The 15,867-nt window shown below is 26.8% G+C and overlaps 1 long non-coding RNA gene across 1 annotated transcript; it reads right to left on the bottom strand.

The window, feature by feature from the left end:
• Positions 1 to 4,556: 4,556 nt before the first annotated feature.
• LOC135951898 (uncharacterized) lies at positions 4,557 to 12,413 on the bottom strand. The gene is made up of 5 exons (XR_010576001.1): positions 12,283 to 12,413; positions 9,886 to 10,087; positions 8,740 to 9,103; positions 4,957 to 5,015; positions 4,557 to 4,891 (listed from the first exon to the last, which is right to left on the bottom strand). It is a non-coding gene; the product is annotated as an uncharacterized LOC135951898 (long non-coding RNA).
• Positions 12,414 to 15,867: the final 3,454 nt, after the last annotated feature.

A 15,867-nucleotide genomic window follows, 5' to 3' on the forward strand; every position in this document is an offset into this window, starting at 1 on the left:
ATATTTCAAAGTACTTTCCAACGACGCACAGTGGCGCCCGTAGAACAAGTGAGATTGCAAAAATTAAAATTTCATGTGTCCCTAAAAAATATTGAATAAACCTATTTTACAGTAAATTGTCCAACGATTTCAAAAATGCTACTCTTATTACAATCAGATTTTTGGTTCAGAAGATATAGCCTTCAAAGTTGACTGATTTTTAGGTAATTTTTAGGTAATTTGGTCCGCTTTCAGATGCAATATATCGAAAACTATGTAACTGATCGTCATTATATTTGATTCTTTTGATAGAAAATTGTACTGTTTGCTTTGTATTTGTTCAGGCAAATCGATATTTACCAACTATCCATTTTTTCAATATTTCTCAACTTTGAAGGAAAATAAAAAAATCTATCAATCTATTTGCCATATTATCAAAATAAGTTCTTTGATTACTCCTTTACCTAATGCAAAAATTCCCAGCTGCCCGTCCTTGCCCCATATTTTGCTAGAGGTAAAATTTTGAAAAAGACATGGTTCCAAACGTTATTTACCAACTATACATTTTTTCAATATTTCTCAACATTGATGGAAAATAAAAAAAAACTATCAATTTCTATATTTTCAAAATTTGTCATATTTTCAAAATAAGTTCTTTCATTATTCCTTTACCTAATGCAAAAATTTCCAGCTGTCCGTTCTTGCCTCATTTTTTGCTAGAGGTAAAATTTTGAAAAAAGACATGGTTTCAAAAATGACATATGACCGTGAAAAACCAACCAAAAATAGTTTTTTAATCTTTTCTGGAATAATTTTAAATCAGAAACATAAAAAATTAAAAAATATTTTATTTTTCTTCCCATAAAATTGATTTTTCAACAAATTTCAACTTTGCTAACCCATAAGTAGGCACCTGAAAGGCAACAATTTCCAAACACTCATTTCATAGGCTGAACAATTATCTATCATATGCCTTTTAAATTTTTTGATTATCTCATTTGGTTCAAAAGTTATGATTTTTGCAACGAAAAAACTCAAATGGCGCCACTGTGCGACGTATATTACGTCTTAGTAAGTCGGACCTACAATGGATCAAAATCGGGAAAAATATTTTTTAACCCGAAATTTTATATATTTTTTTATCATATAATTTTTTTCACAAAAGAATTAATTTTTAACAAAATTTTTAAATGAAAATTCAATTTTTTTTTAATTTTTATTTTAAAGTATAAGTTTTTGAATGGTAAACAATATTCGAATATAGCTTTCTTACTTGTTTTAATTTAACTTTCAAAATTTGTAATTTTCAAAATTCTAAAACCTGCTTTATTTTGCCAGACTGTAAAATGTTTAAGGAAACGCAAAATTTGAAAGACAAACAAAATTTCACTTTTAAATCCATACAAAAGCTCCTTTAAAATTTATAACAATATACAAGTTTCTTGTTCATTTCAAAAGAGACAGAGAGATAAAAGTAACATAAACCTGAATATCTTGAGGAAAAATTACATAACATGTTGGTTGTACTCTTAACTGAATTGCAGTTTTACTTTCGATCGTAACTTGTTTTCAATGTTCAATACTGTGTAACCAATGAAATACAACAACAATATAAATATTAACCACTTTAAGTCGTTGACCGTTAACTATTGTTTTTCTCCTTCTTGTAAAATGGAAAAAGTAAAGACTTCACGGTTGATTAAATTTTAAACAATTAATACAAATATATTGTAGTTAATTTACAATAATGTTTATATGCAAATTTAGAAATATTACTAAAGAAAAAATAACAATAACATTAAAATAATTGTCAATTTGTTATTGAAATCTTAAAAAAAAATTAAAATAAAGAAACAATTGTTTATTTAATAATTACTATGTATTTCATTTTAGTTATTTTTTATTTAAACAATGACATTGAATGGTTTTTATTTATAGTCAACCTGAATTCTGCAAAGAACACCAATTATTTAATGTTTTTGTATTTTTGCTGGTTAATTAATAGCCCAAGTTTTTTTGTCTACAAGTACTTTATAATACGAGTAGTTTCACTTTTTTTTGTCGTTTATGCAACTTCAAGTACCTACTGCCAAAATTTTGTTTGTTGTTCAAAGATAGTTTATTATTTCTTAAAACAGTTTTAGCAGTTTGACGGTTCAACAATTACAACTTGTATGGACTATGTTCATATGTTATAGTGAGATAATTATTAAAGCATTGACCTTGTAAATGGCTTAAATAATGTATTGTTTTTAAGATGTGATCGTATGGTTTTATTTTTTAAATAGTCTTAAATATTGTATATTAATTGCTTATCTTATTTATTTCGAAATTAAATTTATGATTTATGTTGAATTGAAATTTAAGGTTCAACACTTATTTTCTAATACAATTATCTTGTAATATTAAAACAAGTAAGAGCTATATTCGGCTGTGCCGAATCTTATATACCCTTCACCAAGTTATACTTCAAAGTAAAAATTTTAAATATTTTTAGGTAAACAAAATTTATTTTTTGTTTTAATTTTTTATAAAAATTTTTTTTTCGAATTATTTTAATTTTTTTAAATTTTAAAAATTTATTTTTTTTAAATTTTAAAATTTTTAAAATTTTATTAAATTTTTTTTTGATTTTTAAATTTTTTTTTGGTTAAAAAAAAATGTTTACCCATTGTAGGTCCAACTTACTATGGTCTTATATACGTCGTTACAAAGGTCTTTGAAATATATATTATTAGATATCCATATATTAATGTCTTAGTACTCCAGACAGAGATTAAAAATATGTAAAAAATAGGGCAAAAATCGAGGTTGTCCTGGTTTTTTCCTTATATCTCAGCCATTTGTGGACCGATTTTGCTGATTTTAAATAGGAAAATTCTCGAAAGCATGTCTGACAGAATTATTGAAGATTGGGATCCCGAAAATTGATTTCAACAGACAGACATACGGACATGGCTTAATCGACTCCGCTATCTATAAGAAAATACAAAATAGCCCATTTTGAAAAAAAAGTTTTTGATTTCGGAAAAAAATATTAAAATTTTTTTTTATTTTTTTTTTTTAAAATATCTTTTTTCGAAAGATTGAAGAAATAGCTATCTAAACTATTTGGAACACATTTTGCTAAGAACAATAGGTAATAAGTTACATGGATGAGAAAAATCACATGTTTGGCCAAAATGTCAATGCCTTGGTGTAAATTTCATCCCGATCGGAAGACATCGATGTTAAAAGTTGCAAAATAATATTGAGAAAGATCAAAATCCAAATTAATACTGCGAAAATACAAATTGAATTCAGAAAGCTTTGGTTGATATATTACAAAGTTTTCCCGCTTGTTGGCTTTGAAGTGAAACTATATCATTTTGGGGTTGAAATGGCGAAAATTATAATTATTTTGAGAAAAATCAAATTGAAATTCATTAATTCAATTTAATATTGCAAATTAATGTTGAGACAAATGGAATTGAAAATGAGAAATCGATATTAATATTGAGAAAAAACAAATCGAAATTCAGAAATCCAAATTAATATTGAGAATATAATTGAAAAATAGAAACTAATTTTAAGAAAAAACAAACTAAAAGTGAGAAAAAAAAACATTAATGTGGAGAAATTTTAAATTTCTTTAGTTTTCAGTTTCTGAATATTAATTGCGATTTCTATTGGGATTTTTCTCAATATAAAATTGGATTTCTAAATTTCAATTTGCATTTCTCAATATTAATATCGATTTCTCAATTTTAATTCCGTTTGTCTCAACATTAATATGCTTTTCTGAATTACAATTTAAATTTTTTCCCAAAATAAATTTGAATTTTCTCAATTTCAATCCGAAATGATGTAGTTTCACTTTAAAGCCAACAAGCGGGAAAACTTTGTAATATATCAACTAAAGTTTTCGATTTCAATTATTTCTTCTTGGAATATATGTATGTATGTAGGTATCAAAGTCATAATAAACGGATTTCAAAAAAATCAAATTTGAGCAATAAGAAAATAATTTTTTGTTAAATTAAGACTGGGGACTCTCATTTGAGAACCGTTGTTCTATGTACATGACCGTAATTTCAACAAAGAGATATCTATCAGTGTAGCCGAACTATAGCGCATCGTATAGTGCGATCCCGGAGAAAGGCCAAGATAAATTGTGAGAATTTATTAGAGGTTTAATAATTTATTTTTTAAAAGCCTTAAGAAATTAGTTAAAAATAATAATAATGAAATTAATAACTACTCGCTTTAAAATCACTTTATTTTTTATCAATAATTAGAGATCAATATAAATACAATAGTATTTACTTCTAAACAGTAAAATGTTTTTGAAATTTGTTCCCAAAAATTAAATATTTTAAGATATATTCAACGATTTAGCAATTTTAATCCAAAATATTAATCGCACAATTGCCTGTATTGATTTGAAATTAATTTAATCAGGATATCAAGTTCCAAAAAACTTGATAATTCATTTGCAACTTGTTTCTATATTCTATACTCACCTTGATAACAAATCGTAACTCCTTTTAAGTTCACCTTGCAACTTTATTCTACTAAGGTTATTTGAAAAGAAACTCTTTTATAGATTTTTGTTGGTAATTTTATTTTGTTTTATATAAAACCGATTTAAAGAAATTTTCAGATGTTAATTTACAGATACCATTTTTTGTAAACATTTCTTTTTTTTATGATGTTGTTTTTTCAAGTTCTTTTTCTTAACAAAACAAAATTACTTCTAAAGGCATTTGTTTTGATGTATTTCATAAATATATATAGACTAATTCTAATAAAAAAACAAATAATAAGACTTGTACAAAAAGTCTATTATTCATAATTTAAATGTAAATTTAATAAAAAAAAAGTAAAAGTCCTACATAGTTAAAGTTGACTGCAGACTTGCGGAGAAATTTAGCTAAAAATATAAGAAATTTATTACTATTAGCCAAATTGTTTTATTTATAATAAGATAATACCAACCTTTTAAATATTTGGCTTATTCGGCTTTAGTCATCTCATTGCAACTGTCATGACGTCAACTGCAAAATCATATAGAAAAAAAACAAACAATAAATAATTGTTATTGATGCATTTGAAAATTTTGTTTTGAATATTTTCTTTTGTGTTTCCAAGAACTTGTTCTGTTTTTATTGGCAATCTAAATACATTAAATGTTTTTAAATTTGTGTATTGTTTGCTGTATTTAATGTTTATATTGAGTTATTATTAAATTTAAAAATCTGCCTGGATAAATTTATTACAATTTGTTTAAATTTTGGCAACAAAAAACATTTCAAGTGCCTTTATTATCACATAAAAATCATTTTGAAAAAATTATGTTAAAAGAATGGATTTTCCATATATGTTTTTAAAATAATTTTATTTCTTAATTTCTATAGAGTTTCGAATAGAAGAATTGCGCACGTTTCACTCAATTTCACTCAAAATAAAATTGGTTGACACATTTTTTTATTCTCATATGTACATATAAACTGTGTCCAAACACACCAAAAAATAGAAATTGTTAAAAAAATAAACATTTTTTTATTGTATATAAAATATATAGAAAGATTAAAAAATGTATAAACAGAATGTGTATATGTTTGACATTGTCAAAATATCCAAATGTCAGTTTGGTTGAGGGAAAACGTATACAAGAATATTTAAAAAAATATAAATTTTACACACACTCTTACTTATTCAGACACGCCCATATACGTATTTGATTTTGTAGATTTATTGTATATTTATATATCTGATTCCAAAGATTTTATTTGATATTGCTGCCAAAAAACAAATTATAACATTTTTTAGAGCAAGTAATTTAATTATTATGTTTATTTGTATCTTCTATATGCATTTTTATTGAAATTTATTTCAAAGGCATCAATTTATTGTATATGTATATTAATTAATTCCCTTATATACTCATGCAAGTGTTTGAAAATATTGCTAAAATTTCGATCATAAATATTTCAAAATATTTAATTAATGCATTTACGTTTGTACGTGAACATCTTGTAAACAAGAAAATAAATTTTCAAATTTCCATTAATATAGATTTTAAGTCAATATACAAATTATTGTATATACAGTGAATCACATACATACATAAATATGTTTATTATTTTGTTTTGAAATAATAATAACAAATATTTGTTTTTAGCCCGCCCCCTAATGAAAATTTGTTTTAATTTTGCATAAACTTACATCATGCTTTATAAACAAAATTTTAGTTTACCCATGAGATACTGTATTCCCCCCGCTTTGTACTAAGTAAATTATTTACAAATTTGATATTCAAAACTTTTCAAACATGGTTGAACAATCATTTTTTATTCACTTTTTGTGATTCTGGAACAAGAACTTTTATATGTTGAAATTGGGAAAATACCATTTGATGTTGAGAAAATTAAATTAATATTGAGAAACTATGGCTTAATTGGTTAGCGTTTAAGCATTAAGCATGATATGGTATATGTGACCTGGGTTCGGTTTATGATAATTATTTGTTTACTAATTAATAACTAGTTTTTATCACAGCGCCCTCCTTCGGCGGTATAAAATAAATAAATAATGGCTTTAAAACTAGTTTGAATACCAGAGGCGCTGCAACCTGTACTAATAACATACATAACACCCAATTACAGAGTTGTCAAACAAAAAGATTGTCTCCTCCTTTGACCACCTTTCATTCTCCAGTCTACCTCCTCTTTCCAAGTTCTCTTTTAAAAAAAAATTTAATCATGAAATCCAATTAAATATAAGAAAATACCAATTGAAATCCAGAAATCGAAATTGGGACCGATTTTTAAAAACATTTTAATCTCGGTAATGAATTCAAGATTGACGGACGGATCGATATTTAAAGTTTTGAATTAGACCGAATATTACATTCGCTTTCATGATGTTCCTTTACTGATTCATATCGAATTCAAATTTCTATCAATATAACAGGTTCAATGACCGAAGTCGCATGTCCTGAAATTTGTACTAAGTTCTTGTCTGAATAGTAAGTACTTCCTTCCTTACAATCGATGATCAAACTTTTTTAAACCACTTTTGTGTTCAGGGACTATTAACGATATAGTTCAGGTCTATTTATCAATTCCTACCAGCAAAGTGTAATAAAAAAGTCTAGGTCATTAGTCATATTAATGGTCGAAATGGAATATTTAACAGACGAATATTTAACAGACGTAACCCATGTTTGTCGTAAATCGTTAATCCAGATTGTGTATACACTAGGTCTAAACCTGTTGTGATACAGATAAAGATACTATGAATAGCAATGAGTGACAATGTCCAAAGTTCTGATATTAAATTATACAACAATTAAGAGAGCTATATTCGGCTTATGCCGAATCTTATATACCCTTCACCAAATTATACTTCAAAATAAAAGTTTTAAATATTTTTAGATAAACAATTTTTTTTCCAAAGTTGTTTTTTTTCCTTTTTTGGAAAAAAAGATTTCGAATTATTTTTTTAAATTTTTTTTAATATTTAGCGAAAAAAAATTGGAGTTAAAAAATATTTTTCCGATTTTGACCCATTGTAGGTTCAATTTACTATGGTCATATATACGTCGTTGCAAAGGTCTTTTAAATATCTATCATTAGATATCCATGTTGTCTATATTAATGACTTAGTAATCCAGATATACTAGGTCAAAAACGAAGTTGTCCTGGTTTTCTCCTTATATCTCAGCCATTTGTGGACCGATTTTCGTGTATGTAAGTTATTTGAGTTGATTTCAACAAACAGACGGACATGGCTTATAAGGATCCAGAATATATATATACTTTAGGGTCGGAAAATTATATTATGGAAATTACAAACGGAATGACAAACTTATATATACCATTCTTACGAAGCTGAAGGGTATAAATATGGCCTCATACACTGAATTATGGAAAAAGTTACCTATACGAAATTATTTGATTAGTATTCGTAAAAACTGTATTCACAAGTCGTTTTTTATGGATTATTTTTGGTGGATAAAAATTATTAAACCAAATAATCAGTTTTTAAATGGTTAGACAAAGCGACTACAAGTGGGATTCATGTAAACCAAAGCGTCGAAAAACAAAACGTTTGTCAAATCTGAGAATATTTGCTTTAAGACAAATGAAGTAGTTATTTCGAATATGTAGGCCTATCAAATGTATAATATAACGTAGTTTTCAAAAGATATCGAAATGCCTTAATCTATTTAACCGTAAACGATTCACTTTTGGTCTAATCCGAAACCGAATATTCGTTCGAACTCTAAAAATTGTATTTTAAGTTTATAAAAAATAATTTTGTATGGAATAAGAGGTTTAATTAGTCAAGTCTTTATTAATTAATTTATATGTTGTCAATAATATTGAAAACCCCCAACCACTCCCGTATCATTACAATTTAATACTATACACAACATTTGTTCTAAAATTTTAAGCATTTGAAGGATGTCACCAGGGCAGTGAAATTAGCAACTTACAAAAATTAAGCTTAAATTTCGAAACTAGAACCATAGAGAAATACACATAGAGCGGAAACTATAAAAAAACTCAAACAAAAAATTTACTCAAAATAATCACACATACGAGTGTTGTTTTTCTTTTCACGTAGTTTTTTACTAATATATTCTCACCAATTAGGTTTTTGACAACTGAGTTGGGTCTTTGACAGGAGAGTTTCCGATCTATGTGTATTTATCTATGACTCGAACTATGCTAAGATTGAGTATTTGTAGTATTTTTTTTTGTATCCACTTACCTTTAATTTGTTTTTCTCCTTACGAAACTAATAGTGTTTTTGTTGTTAGAATAAAATCCATTACGATACTAGCTGCTTATGCTTCTTATATTTTACGGCAATATTTTTGGAATATTTTCATTTTTTTTTGTGTGTTCAATATAAAGGCAACGGTTACTTTTTTGTTGTAGTTGTTATAATAAAAACATTATTTCAAGAGATTTTGTGTTATTATGAAAATGAATTAATTAATTTAAAAAAAAACGTTAGAAACTTTTAGAAAGCCATTTCGTAGAAAATATACAAGAATGACAACAAAAGAGCAAGGATGAGAAAGGTGGTGAATAAACTTGTGGCTTCATTCATTTTGAAAATGGGATTTTTTCTAAAAATAAAAAAAAATGTGAAAATACTTAATTAGTATAAATTATTAAATAGTTTTTATATTTATTTTTATAAAATTATTAAACAAACGCACTTTTTTTATTAAGATTTCTTCACGAAATAAAAAAAACCGTTCAAAGCGATTGACACGTTCAAACTGAATAATTTTGTTTGCCTGCCAAATGGAAAACATCCACTTGTATCCAAAATTAATTTAAATGTATTCCAAAATTATTACTACAACAAACAACATTTATTCAAACAACAACAAAAAAAACCGAAATGATTAAAATGTATGTATTTTGATGTGGTTGCTTTTTGTTGCTTTTGGTTTAATCCCATGCGTGTGTGATGGAAAGAAATAAGAACAAAAAAAGGTGTGGGTGGAGGCAGCAACAGATCCATATATATAGTACATATATATATATTGGTATCTGCTGTATGATTTGGGCCAAATACCCTATTGTTCTTACAAAAATACAAAAACTAAAATTAACAAAATAGAATTTTGAAATTTTCTTTATGCATTTTGTTGTTGCTATGAATCAAATAAATTATATGTATGAATATATTGTACATTTATAACTCGATGTACAAGCAAGTTCTATAAATAATTGAAAACCTGCATAATACATGTGTGATTTATTACTGATTCACTTCCTGAGCCATTTTTAATTATTATAAAAACATGTGTATTAAATCATACCACTAATAGTTTTTTGATTTTAATTGAGTCTAATTTGTTTAAAAAAGTTTAGTTTTTTTTTTGTTGATTTCACTCACCACTTGATTATCGCCACACAAATATTTGCTAATTTAAAAACGCCTATAAACTAATTAATGTAATTGTTGTCATCGTAAATAAATTGATTTCCGAATGTTGTCCATGTTTAGAACATGGCGTACAAAACGTATAACATGGCCAATAAAAAGGCCAAGATAAGGAAGGTGGACAATAAACTTTTGCCTTCATGCATGTTGATTGCTATAAGAGAAAAAATAATAATACTTAGTTAATAATTTAAAGTTATTTTTAATTTTAGGATTTTTTAAACTGTTTAACTTTCTTTATGATTTTATGATTAAGCAATTTTATACAGAAACTTCTCTCGTTATAGTGAAATTAATAGAGAAACAACTTAAGCTCAAGAACTCTCGCTGTTGCTTTTCTATATATCGCTCAATCTTTTCTATATATAAACAACTCTCGCTATAGCTCAAGCTTTTCTGCATAGAAACAACTCCGATGTAGTTCAAGCTTTTCTATCTAGAAACAACTCTCGCTATAGCTCAAGATTTTCTATATAGAAATAACTCTCGCTTTCTTTTCCCTACAGCCCAAGCTTTTCTATAAAGAAACAACTCTCGCTACAGCCCAAGCTTTTCTAGACTGTAAGGACTCTCGCTATAGTTAAGCTTTTCTAGACAGTAAATACTCTCGCTATAGCTCAAGCTATTCTAGGCAGTAAATACTTTTCTATAAAGAAACAACTCTCGCTACAGTCCAAGCTTTTCTATAAAGAAACAACTCTCGCTACAGCTCAAGTTTTTCTATAAAGAAACAATTCTCGCTGTAGTTCAAGTTTTTCTAAAAAGAAACAACTCTCGCTACAGCTCAAGCTTTTCTATAAAGAAACAACAGTCGCTGTAGCTTAAGCTTTTCTATACAGAAACAATTCTCGCTGTAGTTCAAGATTTTCTATAAATTAACAACTCTCGCTACAGCTCAAGCTTTTCAAGACTGTAAGGACTCTCGCTATAGTTAAGCTTTTCTAGACAGTAAATACAAAGTGACATCAAAAAGCCTATGGGGTAGAGTGGTGCTGCTCTGAACTAATTCGATATTTTTTTGTGATTTTGTTAAAAGGTAGAGCAGTTCTGCAACCACTGCTTGAAGCCCTAATTACAATTGCGAGTAGTCAGTGTCAATTTTTGAAAACAACTTATATTTTAGAAAGTACTGTGACAGTTTGCAGTGACATTTCACTTAACCTTTGTAGGAAACTAATCCAAATTGAAATGAGCGATGTAAAATACAATAAAAGGACTAACTGAAGCTGTTTTCTCCCATTTTAATATTGAAAACAAGTAAGAAAGTATTGTCGGTCAAGCCCGTATCTATAAATACATAGATAAATTAAACATTTATGACCGATAAAGACCGATTTCAGCCAGTTTCAATAGGCTTGGTCCTTGGGCCGAAAAAGTAATATGTACCAAATTTGATCGAAATATCTTCAAAATTGCGACCTGTACTCTGCGAACAAAGTTTACAGGGACAGCCAACCAGACGGAAGGACGGACATCGTTTAATCGACTCAGAAAGTGATTCTAAGTCGATCGGTATACTTTAAGGTGGGTGTTAGACTAATATTTTTGGGCGTTACAAACATCTGCACAAACGCATAATACCCTCCCCACTATGGTGGTGTAGGGTATAAATAGAGCTTTATATATGAGCAATTATATTCCAAACACCTTATGATCACAATCCAGATTATAGATGTAATCAAACTTGGAAAGATGAATTTAATAAAGAGGATTTACACGAATTTGAAAGCATAGAAGTGGAATTTAACATTTAGCTACATTAAAAGGCTATTAAAAAGTACTCTAAAAATCAGAGATCTTCATATTTTAGTGTAAATTTATTTCATTCAACATTTAACTTTTTGATCTGGAAATTGTATTTTGTCACGCCCTTTTTTATTGGTTTCAAATAAAACTTAAACTATTAAATTCAAGTTTAGTTAGTAATTAAAAATGTTATTAAAGGAGTAATTTTTTTATATATTTTTTTTAGATTTTTTCAAGATTTTCTTATTTTTATTTAGATTTAATATTTTCCAACAAAAAAAAATCAAATCATAATCATTAGGAATAAATGTTGAATTGGACAAATATTTTTGATGGAATTATTAAGTAAAATTATGATGAGTTTTTTTTTAGAAAATAACGACAAAATGATTAACAAATTGGCTTTAAGCCAATAATTAATTTTTCAACTTTTCTTAAAAAACCATACAATAAAAAACTTTTTTTTTTGAAAAAAAAAAAATAAAATTGCATAAACAAATATTTAATGAAATTAAAATATTTTTATTACTTAAGCACGTAACACTGTTATGATTTTTTTTATATGTATATATTTTCTTTTTCTTAAACTGAAATTTTTCCCACCTTTTTTTGGTTTTTTTACTTTTGCTTGAATTTAAAAGTGTTGAGATACAGTTATTAACTGTTGCAAGTATAAGACTTTACTAAATATTTCAGCCTAAGATGTTTATTTAATAAGTCCAGAACAACTTATTTATATTTTTAACTTAAATGTAAATTTATTTTGAAGAGCAGAAAAAAAATTTTGCGGAAAATTCACTCAAAAAATCAGAAAATACTTACAAATACATATGAAAAAGTTATACAAACATATTGACATGGAAAAACAGGGAGAAAAAAAACAACAATTTTTTAAAGCAAAATATAAAAAAAAAATGTTTTCTCCGTGCAAAAAATTAGGAAAAAAAATATATATATTTTGTATATACATATGTATGTAAATATTTATATATCTGTCACATATGTATCAACATTTTATACTCTACCCTGGGTAATATAAGTTCTAAAGTTAATTTTCAAGATAACAAACATTAATTTTCAAATTTAAGTGACCATTGTTCCGTTTGTAATTTCGAAAATGTTTATTTCCGACCCTGAAAAGAAATAATTACTTATTATTCTAGATCCTTATAGGAATCGATATAATGGTGGGAATCGATTTAATGATGTCCGTATGTTGGTTAAAATACCATGAATAACATTTTGCTATTAAATATAGTAACACCTTGAATATTTTCCCATAAAGGACTGAGATATGAGCCAAAAATTGATTCTGCCTCCGTTGTTTAACTTACTTAACTGTACTATCTGAGTTGTCATCAGATTTGAATAAGAAAATATCAGCTTTTACGAAGTTAAAATAAAAATTCATCCGTATGAAAAAAAATTATGAAAGTCGTTTGACTTTTGCTTTGTTTACATACAAAAGCAATCAGATGATTTCATTAAAAATTACGTTTAGACGATCCCATTCGTACTCTTCTACACCCAAATTTGACAGATCCTATTACTTGTCGGACAAGTCGAGTAGAATGTCCAAAAAACCATATAATTTATCAGATTATTAAAACCTCCTACAGAGAAGAAAACCCTATTATGTGGGTTTTCTTTTCCTCATGGATAGAAACCGTATTTTCCTTATAGTTCATACTAAAATTAAGGGTGTAAAAGATTCTGCTCTTGCCATTTATTCCACTCTAACTTGTTTATTAATAATATTTAGCTTCCAAAAGAAACAAACAAAATTTACTTATTTTTATTTATACATATCTTCAGCTTGTTGACAGAGATTTTCTCACCAAAAAAATTAATTTTTGTTGCTAAATGTTTAACAATAATATGAACAATTTGAAATTTATCACATGATTTATGTTTTCTTTTCACAGATTTACGCTTGTGCAGACCCATTTTAATTTTGAAATACAAGTGACAAATTTGTATCCTAGTTTTTTTTTATTAAACACACCTGTTCTTTACAAACTAATTTTAGTAAAAAGTGTTGTGAAACAATTAATTACACGTCAAATTTTATTTGTATTTAGTACAGTGTCGAGGTCATTTCTACACATCTTTATTTCACTTACCATAACCAGCAAAAAAATATAAAATTCTTATTCTTCCCGCTTTTAACTATATGTATTTAAAAGTTTGAAATTATAATATCCTTCTATTGGTAATTTTATTGTTTCTTTAAAGTTTGTTTTAGTCTGAATCAGTTCACTTCAGTGTATACTCTGTCGATTACTATTTACAGAACACCTATCTTGCGAGTTCAAGTTACAATCGTAAATGTTATGCGAGATGCTAGCCTCAGAACATGCCCATATGTATTTTGAACCTTCAAACTTGGCACTAGTTTCGTGAAACACTTAATGAACATTTATGTATTTTTACTTTGATAACATGCATGACTTATATCTATAAATTCTTGAATCCATTTAGCGTTCATTGCACTTTAGTCATGCCCGCCAACAAATCCCGTTGAAATTTTTTCTTAAAATTTCGGTTTAATCCATTATATATTCAAATTATCTCACCCCTGTCTCAGAAAACCATTATGATCGAAAGTAAAATCAGTTAGCAGGTACTTAACTTCTTCAGAAAAAGTAAAGAGACATTTTATTTTGGAATTAAATTGTATCTGCATCACTAGTTCTAATCCCCATTAACACAATAGTGCTCATTTAGGGACATCCGGCATTTGAGAGCATTAATTTCCGATTGGAATTTAGTGCAGAAGGTTATGTAGCCTATAGTAGGATTTTATCCCAAAATCCTCAATAGAGAAATGAAAATGCTTTAGTTTATAAAATTGAATTCTATTCAAACAAGATTTAGTAAGCTTTGCAAAAATCTAGCAGTCAAAAGAGATTAAATAATATTTGTAGATTAAATAATGCATTTGAAAATGAATTTAAAAAATAATTCTATATGCATATAAACATTTCAAAATATTCCAAATCCGTTCACAAAGAAAATGTTTTTATGTTCCAAAAATATTTTTTGTTTTCTATTAAAAATCGATATAAAGCAAATCATTGACCCACAAAATAAATGTTCTGTGTACACATACATAGTACATACAAAAATACATATGGGCAATCCCATGAATATGTCAACCACGACTGAAAAAATAAAAACCCTTGAAAATTTTTCTAGATAGTTGAATAAGAAAAATACACTAAAATTTCAATATGTGTTCATCAAAATCACTACCATTTTGTCCCGACAACAATGTTTCGAATGAACTTTTTTTTAAAATACTAATACCCTCATAATGGAACACAAAGACCAAATTATTTCTCAGTTACTCTTATTTTTGGAAAATCTATTCCACTCTATAGGTGTAGAAATGTCACGTACGATGATATACATACATATGGAAATGCCCATATGTATATACATAATACATATTTACCTACATATGTTCTTCTTAAATAAATCTTTATTTATATTGACTGATTGGTAATTCATAATATAAATGTCGCGACATGTCGTCTTTTTAAAATCCACAGAACTGTAAAGGAATACATTGATTGTTAATACCAAAGTATAACAAGTAGTCCAACTCTCTATTTTTTAAAATTACTCTCTCACATATACGGGTACTGTGTAAATTCAACACCCTTGTGAGAGAATTATACACATCAAAAGTCTCGAGATTTTAACTATAAATTGTCGAATAAATATAGTTTGATACACGTAAATTCACTAACACACACTATTTTATAATTTTTTTCAACACATTTAGCACTTTTTCTTTTCCGAATCACGTCCATTTCGCACAAACTAAAAAATATTTTTTTTTATTAATTTTGACGTTTTATTTTGTTTGTGGTAGGTTTAAAATATAGAACAGAGTTTCAATTTTTGGTATTGAAAATAGAACAAAATTTAAATAAATTAAAATTTAAACATTTTTATAGAACTCTGTGTGTCTGGTGAAAATTAAAAAGGAACCAACACATGTACATTTTTGTTACTAACACATATTTAGACTTAGGTACTTTTTCACTAACACATGTATAGAGTTAGGTACTGCTGTCAAAGAGTTGGACTACTTGTTATACTTTGGTTAATACAATCTGCGTTATAAATATTGTTATAAATATTTTTTATCCTCATACAAAATACATATTACTTTTGTAC

This window comes from Calliphora vicina, chromosome 2 (genome assembly GCF_958450345.1).
Source record: "Calliphora vicina chromosome 2, idCalVici1.1, whole genome shotgun sequence".
NCBI classification, from domain to species: Eukaryota; Metazoa; Arthropoda; class Insecta; order Diptera; family Calliphoridae; genus Calliphora; species Calliphora vicina.